The sequence below is a fragment of the Sander lucioperca genome, chromosome 12 (assembly GCF_008315115.2).
Source record: "Sander lucioperca isolate FBNREF2018 chromosome 12, SLUC_FBN_1.2, whole genome shotgun sequence".
In the NCBI taxonomy this organism is placed as follows: domain Eukaryota; kingdom Metazoa; phylum Chordata; class Actinopteri; order Perciformes; family Percidae; genus Sander; species Sander lucioperca.
In genome coordinates, this window is record NC_050184.1 from 38,969,123 (window position 1) to 38,979,681 (window position 10,559).

Here is a 10,559-nt window from a genome sequence, read left to right on the forward strand (position 1 = left end):
CCCGCGTGTCACAGAACCGTACGCCCACCCACGACCTTTTCCTAAACATAACTGCGTCAAAAGGGACGTCAATAGTCCCGACCAAGAGCGTTTACTTATAGCGCTAAAGGAGACTTTTAGCGTCAATAAGAACAACAAAGGCACCTGACCAAGCGTCCATATTTTAGGAGATGGGAGCAAGAATGTGTTGGTCTGACGCACCCACCGCTAGCCTAGCTTAGCACAGATCCTGGAGGTAACTGGCTCCATCTAGCCTAGCTTAGCACAGATCCTGGAGGTAACTGGCTCCATCTAGTCTACTGCTCCCAATAAGTGACAAAATAACGCCAACATGTTCCTATTTACATGTTGTGATTTGTTAGCCTGGATGCCAGCCGAACGTCTGGAAAAATCTGTATATAAAGAGTTTTAGACCGTGCCTTAGGCTAACCAGACGCTACGTGACTCATAAACATACAACGTATCATTTTGAGTAAAAAAACGAACAGAAAATCCCCAAAAAGTCAAAGGTACAAGACTGTGTACCTATCGTCATCTCAGAGTGAAGGAACTACTCATCCCATAATCCACCGCGCACCACTGAACAAAGGAAGCTAACGTTAGTTTAGCTAACAGCTAATTCGGCTAACCGCTAGCTGAGACAGCGTGTAATAACTTTAAAAGACCCTCAAAATAAACCTGAAAATAACCGTTAACATATATAACGGCTGTTACGTCAGCTGTGGACGGCTTTACCCAGTGATAAGTTTGAGTTAATGTTATTTTAGACTGAATCAAGCTGTCAGCTAGCGGTTAGCCGAATTAGCTGTTAGCTAAACTAACGTTAGCTTCCCAGCGGAGGCCCCCCCCCCCCCCCTCCTCACCAGCATGAGTTCCACCAATCAGAGGCATCACTGTGGGATTGTGGGATTGTTCAGGATTGTGGGTAATGAAGTACTTATCCAAGACATCGCGAATAAAAGACATTTCTCTCTAAACAAAGGTAGTGCCCCATGATTTGTGGCGTCTATATGAGCATATACAATCTCTGAGTCATGTCGTAGCTGGTTTTAAGTCTACCATCGACGGTTACCATTTTATGGCTTATACTCCAAATGTCAATGGAGAAATTGCATTATATTTTTACTTCCAGAACCCGCTGTGGGCGGGACTGTTGAGCTCTATTCTGACTAGAATCTGAGTATGACCATGTCAGGCTAGTGATTTGTAGAGTCACAGCGTGTACAAATAACAAGGTCACATGACACACAGCCATCTTCTAACCGTAAACATACTGGGAACTATATTCTCAGAAGGTGAAGCACTGCTACTTCTGCTCCTTGGGTGGAGGGATTTGCTGGGCTTCTACGGTGCTGCAAGCAAATCCCTCCGCCCAAGTAGCAGAAGTAAATGTAGTTCTGTAATTTTGGTTTATCCGACCCTTTAAATGTGTCTGTTATCAAATGTTCACAGTCAGAGCCTGAAGGTCAGCTCATGATCTCATTGGTCCTCCAGGACTGATGTCATCGTGGTGTCGGCGCTCACTGCTCGACGCCTTGTGACATCATTTCTTGCAAACCCTTAGGAATCTTTAGTGTGTGTGTGTGTGTGTGTGTGTGTGTGTGTGTGGGTGTGTGTGTGTGTCTCTCTCTGTGTGTGCGTGTCTGTGTGTGTGTGTGTGTGTGTGTGTGTGTGTGTGTGTCTGTGCATGCGCGCACATGTGTGTGTGTGTGTGTGTGTGTGTGTGTGTGTGTGTGTGTGTGTGTCACTGTGTGTGTGTGTGTGTGTGTGTGTGTGTGTGTGCGTGTGTGTGTGTGTGTGTCACTGTGTGTCACTGTGTGTGTGTGTGTGTGTGTGTGTGTGTGTGTGTGCGTGTGTGCGTGCATGAGCACTCTATTAATCATGTTCACTCTGACAGTAAGTGTTGTTCAGGTTGAGAAATGAATTACCCTACAGGGCGGATATCACACCCATTCATCACACACACACACACACACACACACACACACACACACACACGTCTGTCTGCAGTGTTTTCCTGTCATTGTGTTGCGGCAGTAGCAGCAGCTCTGCAGCGAGACCATAAAACATCTTTCTCCTGCCGGACCTCCAGTTCTCTGCATCTGAGACCCTGAAACAGACACGAAACTCAGCGCTGCAGAGCAACTACCAATTATTTTCATAGTTAATTCATGTGTGAATTATCTTCTGGATGAATGAATGAGTTGTCTGGTCCCTAAAATGTGGATCAGTGTTTCCCAAAAAAGCCCAAGACGACGTCCTCACATGTCTTGTGTTGTTCACAACTCAAAAATATTGAGATTCCTGTCTTAAAGGAGAGAAGAAACTAGAAAATATTCACATTTAACACGCTGACATCACACAAGTTTGACTGTTTTTACATTAAAAAATGACATAAACCGATTAATCGATTACCAAATAGCACAAAAACAATACAAATTTTCCTGCAGGATCACGTCAGTACGATCAGTTCTGTGATGAAGATCAACAGAAGGGTGGCCGGGTTGGCTCGGTGGGTGGAGCGGGCGCGCGTGTGCTTGGAGGTTTATGCCTCGACGCAGGGGTCCGGGTTTCGTGTCCGACCTGTGACGATTTCCTGCATGTCTTCCCCCTCTCTCTCTCTCTCTCTCTCCTTTCTCACCTAGCTGTCCTGTCAAATAAAGGCGGAAAATCCCCCCCAAAAAAATAATCAACATAAGTGTTTTCTCCCGGTTTGTAGACGTGCCCATGTTTAGCGGACTTTAGGGGTCCTCCTAGCCTAGAAATCTAGACCCACCCATAGCGGCAGCAAATGTAATTTGCAGCCAGGGTCGTCTAGCAACTCTCCGTTGGCTTGCGAGCTGGAGAAACCAAACTCTGGTCAGGCCAATCACATCGTGTATAGAGGCGGTGGGCGGGGCTTATGGCTGCTGCTGCTGGTGAACAGCGGTCTTTGGATTCGGCTTTGGCCGCGACTCTGGAAGAATTTAAAGAGTTTAAAGTTGAATCTATCAACTAGCGTTGCTCTGATTGGTTGTAGAGCTATCCTATTGCGTGCAGAGGGAATCTGAAAGACAACCGTTTATCCCGCCCCTCGGATTGAGCCCAGCCAATGGGGAGTTCCCAGACCCAACATCTGGATGTGGGGCTGACTTGTCAGGCTAGGGTCCTCCTTCAAGAAAATGTGCTGTTTTTCAATTATAAAAAAAGTGCAATTTCACATAATTTTGCACCATAATTATCACCAAATCTGCGTCTTAAACGTTGGAAAAGCTAGAGCAGATAATACATAAATAAACAAACTCTGAAAAAGCCTAAAGACAAAACTTGCTGAAGACGTTGACCCGGCTACGACTACAATCATTACATCTGATAAAAGTCTTTTAGATAGTTGTGAGTCTCACATTGATTTTGAATTCATTCGTTTTAGGCGGTGCCAAAAACCTCTTCACCTGAGGCTCCATCTCCAGCGCTACGTTTTGGTTTTTAAGCGTTTTGAGCCCAAAGTGATTAAGACCTGCGCCAGGTGCGAGATAGGACCCCAAAACTACTGAGTTAAGTTGATAAAAAGATGGAGGTTTGGGTTCAAATCAGGCGTGACATCACTTCCTGAAGGTTCCCACGTGACGCAGAACGTGACGTCGCTCTGTTTGTTCCATAAAGAGAGAGAGGACTAACGCTACGCAAGTCTACCGTTATATTGGTTGGCCCTCTTATGAACATCATGCACAAAAATAGATATTCAAATATATTCGAACAACGAATATTCAAATGTTGTTTTAGGCCATTTTTGACAGCCGTAATCACACCTCCTTCACTCTGCAGATCCATTAGGCTTTATTCACATTATTTACAGACATAGTCGGTGCTTTTGTTCCATCTTGCTGTCAGGATGTGTCTGCAGAGGGCGAGCGCTGTAAACAACGCAAAGCTCTGCCGATGGACCTGATTCAGGAGCTGTGTGGACTGAAGGCGACAGCAGTGATTTTTACAGACTGCTGTGCTGTTAGAGGCCGGACTGCAGGGCCATTTGTCTCTGTGTCGATGGTATTGACAGCCTTGGGCCCGCTGGGAGCCTTAAGAGAACATCAACACTCTGCAGTAAACAGGATTTATGTCCAAGTTGTGTTTTCTAACTTAACTGAAAAGCTGAAATATCGAATCTCGACCTGTTCTGTTATTTATTCTCTTTAAGTCAGTCGGCGTCTCTCAGTTGTGTTGCTGAATGTATTTTTTTATTCTGATTGCAAACATACTGAATCCAGAGTATATCTACAGGGAAATTACAGGAATATACTTTCAGGTTTCCAGATTATCTGTGACTGAAATCTTTGCAGCAGCTTTTCCTGCCAGCGGTCCACATTGGTTTCTTTCGTCTGTGACGATTCACTTCAATTTCTCAGGACACTTTACAGATAGAGTCTAGTCTCACGTAGCCAGACCTTCCTCCACAGCTCTGCAGAGGAGGGTCTGACTAGTCCACACAGCATTCCTGGATGGGAGGAAAACGTGCTCTGGTATTTTGGCATTTCTTTAATCCAATCATAATCATCGTGGGCGGTGCTAAGCTCCGGACGGAGCCACAGGTGCCTCTGCTAAATAGTCTCAGGAAGGAACTTGTTTTATACGACTTGTTGTATGTAAGTTTTCGTACGATATCATACGACTTGCTGTCCGTAAGTTTTCGTAGGATATCATACAAACCCGCTCATGAGAATGCATTGCTGGACGTCACATCCTGCAGCGTTTATGTTTCCTCCAACGTTAAACTTTCTGTGTTTCTGTCTCTATAGCCTCTTTCCGACCGGAGGGATTTTTGCAGTTCCTACAACCCTCTTTTTCTCGTGTTCTGACTGGACCAATTTCAGGATTATTAAGTTCCTCTGACCGCAGTTCCTGCAACTCTTTCAGCTCCTACTCAGGGTAGGGTCTTTTCCCTTTCCCCTTAGTGACCTAGCAACGTCTGAAACACAAACAGTACATATTCTTCACTGTCTGTTGCAAGTCACCTACGTATGCTAACTCATAAGACAACCATCACGCATTCAACCAGCTAATTATTAATGCTAATTAAACTTACCCGTCGTTTCGTTTGCCTGTTGCGCTCTGCTCTTCTATCAAAGTCAAAGTCAAAGTATCTTTATTAGTCTCGGGAGAAATTTGTTTTGGACACAGAGAGAAATTGCTGCAAGAGTTACAACAGAGACACGTAACAAACAGGGTTAAAACAGTTAGAAGACAAATGTACATTGAACATCTAGGATACTCAAAGAGCTGTGCAAATTACAAATATTCTATCTTCTTCCATTATATTAATTAGGATCATATTACGCTGGAGCCTTCGTCTTCTGTGTTTCTCCGTTAAGTACTCCAGCCTAGTCTTTAAACACCACCGTTTGAACTCTGTTATGAGGATCCCGGCACAAGAGGAACATAGCAATGGCCTCCTCCATGCTGGTTTGTTGTTGTATGTGGCGCTAAAGTCAAATGACGACGCTATAAAGACCGTTGCCGTGCTTGCGTCCAACAGGTTCTCACACCCATCTCGTAAAATATGGACGCTTGGTCAGGTGCCTTTGTCGTTCTTATTGACGCTAAAAGTCTCCTTTAGCGCTATAAGTAAACGCGCTTGGTCGGGACTATTGCCGTCCCTTTTGGCGCAGTTATGTTAAGGAAAAGGTTGTGGTTGGACTTACGGTTCTGTGACACGCGGGAAGAACGGGTCGGAAAGAAAGAAGCGACTATAGCCAGCGTGACCAGCAGGACGTGAACCCCGCTCTCCTGGTGAAAGTCCTGTGTTTGACCCATACACCCCCCCAACCAACCTCCTTACATACTACTCTCTAAATCAGGGGTCACCAACACGGTGCCCGCGGCCACCAGGTAGCCCCCAAGGACTACATGAGTAGCCCTCAGGCCTGTTCTAAAAATGAAAATTGAATATTGACATTATCTGTTTCCCACCTTTTTAAGTCATTGTTTATAATTACTGTGAGAAATCATTAACGTGATCAGTGTCTTCACATAGATGTGTATCATTAATCATTAATAATCATATATAACTAAAGGCAAACTGAGCAAATTTGTTATTTCAGAAGAGTGTATCAAACTGGTAGCCCTTCGTATGACTCAGTACCCATGAAGTAGCTCTCAGTTTCTAAAAGGTTGGTGACCCCTGATGTAAATCCTCTCTAACTGCTGCTCTCCCCGGTGCGTTACACAAACACGCTGAAAGACGCCTTTTTCGTCGCATCAGACGCTGACAGCCACTGTCCAAACGTCCTTATTTTACGAGTTCGGAATGAGAACGGGTTGTTGCGTCACTCCCTTACCCCTCCTACCAGTCCTTATGGCCACTTGGCCAGTGTGAATGCAAATGGAAAAACCAGTTTTGGGGGAGAGTAGTTAGTAGAACTGTTTAGAAGTGGACTGTTCCTATAACTACATTCCTGGAACTACTTGGTCAGAAAGAGGCTCATGTTGAATATAAACGTCACTCAGGTAGATGTCACGCAGAGGGGAACCTAATAAAGAATGCACAGCGATAGTTTCAACGTCCATTAGTTAAATGCAGGCGTGTCCGGTCCTGGTGTGTGTTCTTACGGACGTGTTTCTGTGTTACAGGAGGACAACTCAGCAGAGGAGCCGAGCTGTGGAGGAAACACACTGCTGAGTAAAGAACTGTAAGTCTGTCGTTGATTTAATGTGCTTCTTTTTTCTTCTGTAAACGCCTCGAGGCTGCAGCAGCTGGACAACTGCTTTCCCAGGATGCTTTACTGCTTTTGTCCGTGTGTGTGTGTGTGTGTGTGTGTGTGTGTGTGTGTGTGTGTGTGTGTGTGTGTGTGTGTGTGTGTGTGTGTGTGTGTGTGTGTGTGTGTGTGTGTGTGTTTAGTCACTTGGGCATATTTCCAGATGGCACCATTCCTCTACTGTCATGTTGGTTTAAACCATGCACACACACTCTCTATCTCTCTCACACACACACACACACACACACACACACACACACAGATAGATAGATACACACACACACACACACACACACACACACACACAGATAGATAGATACACACACACACACACACACACACACACACACACAGATAGATAGATACATACACACACACACACACACACACACACAGATATAGTCACACACACACACATGCACACGCACACATACATATACACACACACACACAGATATAGACACACACACACACATGCACACGCACACATACATATACACACACACACACTGATAGCTAGATACACACACACACACACAGTCACAGACGCACACACACACACACACAGAGATATACACACACACACACACACACACACACACACACACAGTCACAGACGCACACACACACAGAGAGATATACACACACACAGAGAGACACAGGTTTCTACTTGTTTACATGTGAAGCCCTTCATTACACTAACCGTCACCTGAACCTGATTCTGACCTAAACCCTAAAACTGAGTCTTCAGACCACAAAGAGTTTATCTAAATTCACTCAAATGTGTTCGGCTCTCATGTCTGTTTGGTAAATATGAAACTATACCGCCAGCAGCCATGTAGCCTAGTTTAACATACAGATTACAAGCAGGAAGAAACCCTTACCTCGTTACACCTTGTTTATTTATTCCATATAAAAACAGCATCAGTCTTTCCTGGCGTCTTTTCGTCACAACTCAGTCTCACTCCAGGCGCGTCAGAAACCGACGCTTGACCGGGAGCCTTTGGGGATGAGTTACTGACAAACTAGTCTCAATCCCAACGGTTGTGGGCGGGGCTAAGCTCCGGACGGAGCCACAGTGCCTCTGCTAAATAGTCTCGGGAAGGAACTTGTTTTGGTGGAACATGTGTGCGTTCAAAAGTAGTTTTACTCTATGTTCACACTTGGCGTCTTTTTTGACAAGAAAAAGTTGACTAGGGCGCTTTTGTAGTAAAAAAAAAATAAAAAGCTAGCAGCGTTTTTATTCCAAAAAGCAGCCGAGAGATAAATTTATATCAGATTTTATCCCCCTAACCCTAAAAAATGTTGTGGGAGGATAGGGCTTAAATTGAAGGGAAATGTAGGAACACAAGACCTCATTTTGAAAATGTCCTAGAAATGTGGGAACATAGAGTTGTGGGACCATAGGGCTGTGGGACCATAGGGCTGTGGGACCATAGGGCTGTGGGAACATAGGGCTGTGGGACCATTGGGCTGTGGGAACATAGGGCCGTGGGAACATAGGGCTGTGGGACCATAGGGCTGTGGGAACATAGGGCTGTGGGACCATAGGGCTGTAGGACCATAGGGCTGTAGGACCATAGGGCTGTAGGAACATAGCGCTGTGGGACCATTGGGCTGTGGGACCATTGGGCTGTGGGAACATAGGGCCGTGGGAACATAGGGCCGTGGGAACATAGGGCTGTGGGAACATTGGGTTGTGGGAACATTGGGTTGTGGGAACATAGGGCCGTGGGAACATAGGGCCGTGGGAACATAGGGCTGTGGGAACATTGGGTTGTGGGAACATTGGGTTGTGGGAACATAGGGCTGTGGGAACATAGGGCCGTGGGAACATAGGGCTGTGGGACCATTGGGCTGTAGGAACATTGGGTTGTGGGAACATAGGGCCTAATTTTAAGAAAAATCTTAGAAATGTGGGAACATAGGGCTGACTAAATTAAACCCGTTCAGAGTGTGAAGCTGAAATGTAGAAATATTTTGATGTTCAGGCACTCGGCGGCACTGTGAAGTGTGAAGACATGTCAGACTCTGGGCTCTGTCATGAAACAGCAGTCTGTTTACAGAGCAGAGCAGGTTTCTGCAGGAAACACTCACAGCAGGCAATTCCCGAATATTTCAATATTTCATTATGAACGTATAAAGCGAGCTCTTCTAAACACACTACGTAGAGCTGGGAACGCTGTCAACGAATGTCATTCCCCTAAAAAAAACGCTCCCAGACTTTGTTTTGTTCGAGCAGCAATTACAACCTATATTAATAACCATCTTCTTTTTATCAATTTAAAGCTTTAGTGCGTCACTTTTTGATATTAATAAATGTCCGTTACATTCGAGCCGTTACCAAATGAGTTGCTACAAAGCTAATTCAGACTATCAGCTCCACACAACTCTCTCTGGATTTCTCAGTATGGCTACGTTCAGAAGATTGTGGCGTCCGGTGACTTTCCCGCGCTGAAACTCGAGTGAAGATAATGAAGTCCATCATGTTTATATATTTACGTGCGTTATCACAGAAGGCTTGTATCATGTGGACGCGCCGACAGTGTTGTTGAGAGTTTTACCGGCAGATAAACACAGACCTCCGGGTACTGGAGACTTTCATCTGCATGTACGACAGAACAGAACATCTGCAGACTTTCCCTTAAGGCGCTGACACACCGAGCCGATAATCGGCCGTCTGACCATCTGGCGAGGTCGGTGACTCGAGTCTGGTCGGTGTGTTCCGTGCCGTCGTCCGTCCGAGGGGCCGTCGGCCTTCATTTTGGCCGATTTGACATGTATAATCGGCGGGGCGGGCACTGCCGGCAGTCGGACTCAAATGACCCATCCGATTGGTGGAGAGCTAACCAGGAAACGAGGAGCGGGATGAGCGTGACTAGAGTCTCTCAAAATCTGATGAAAATCTTTTAAACTGACCTTTGTTGATCTGAAATGAAGACAGATTCAGCAACTGCACGGCCTATTTCTCTCTTCAAATGTTTTCAGAAACACGTTTCGGTGAACTATTTTAGTCCAATATGAGATCGTATTCTGAACGAGCCGCCATGACAGTCTGGCTGTGAATTTCTGGAGAAACCAGACCCACATGACACGTTCGTCCAATCAGCTGCCGGTTTTCATTTTTGGGCGACAATCCAGATTAGCGCCGCCTGCTGTTATGGAGACGTATTACGTCTCGTCTCTTCGGTGTTCTGAGGAACTTTTTGGACCAACTCGGGGAGACTGATCAGTCACACTGGCTTTACTGCCGACGGTCGGCCGTCTGGTCGGTGTGTAAGCAGCTTTAGTTACCAGCTAACGTTAGCGGTTGCTAGCTAGCATGGTTACATTTTTCAAAACAAGTCTAGTTGTAGTCCTGCAATGTGTGATGCTGCAAGATTCCCATCTAGTGTTTTTAAGTCTTCACCCTCCGAAACCTAAACTCTCCACCTGCTGAAATCGTAAACCTCGGTGACTTTTGGAAGCACATTAACATGTAGTTCAAATTCACCGTTTAACTGGCCTGTGCGTTTGCACGGTGTTCATGGGAAAGGGAATAAGCAGACTTCTTGTTCAGCTGAAACTTAGCACCCGCCCCCCCCCTCTCTGTTCGCTCCATTTAACTGAAGCCACCAGCTACGTATTCATGGAGCTGGTGGCTTCAGTTAAATGATGAACAGCCAGGAGCTCTGCCAACAGCTCCATTACAATGAGCTCTCCACCTCCCGCCCGTTTTCTCTCCATCTCTTCCTCTCTCTCTCACTCCCAATCTCTCGCAAACTCAACCAGACCTCTCAGGTTTATTAAACGCACACACACACACACACACACACACACACACACACACAC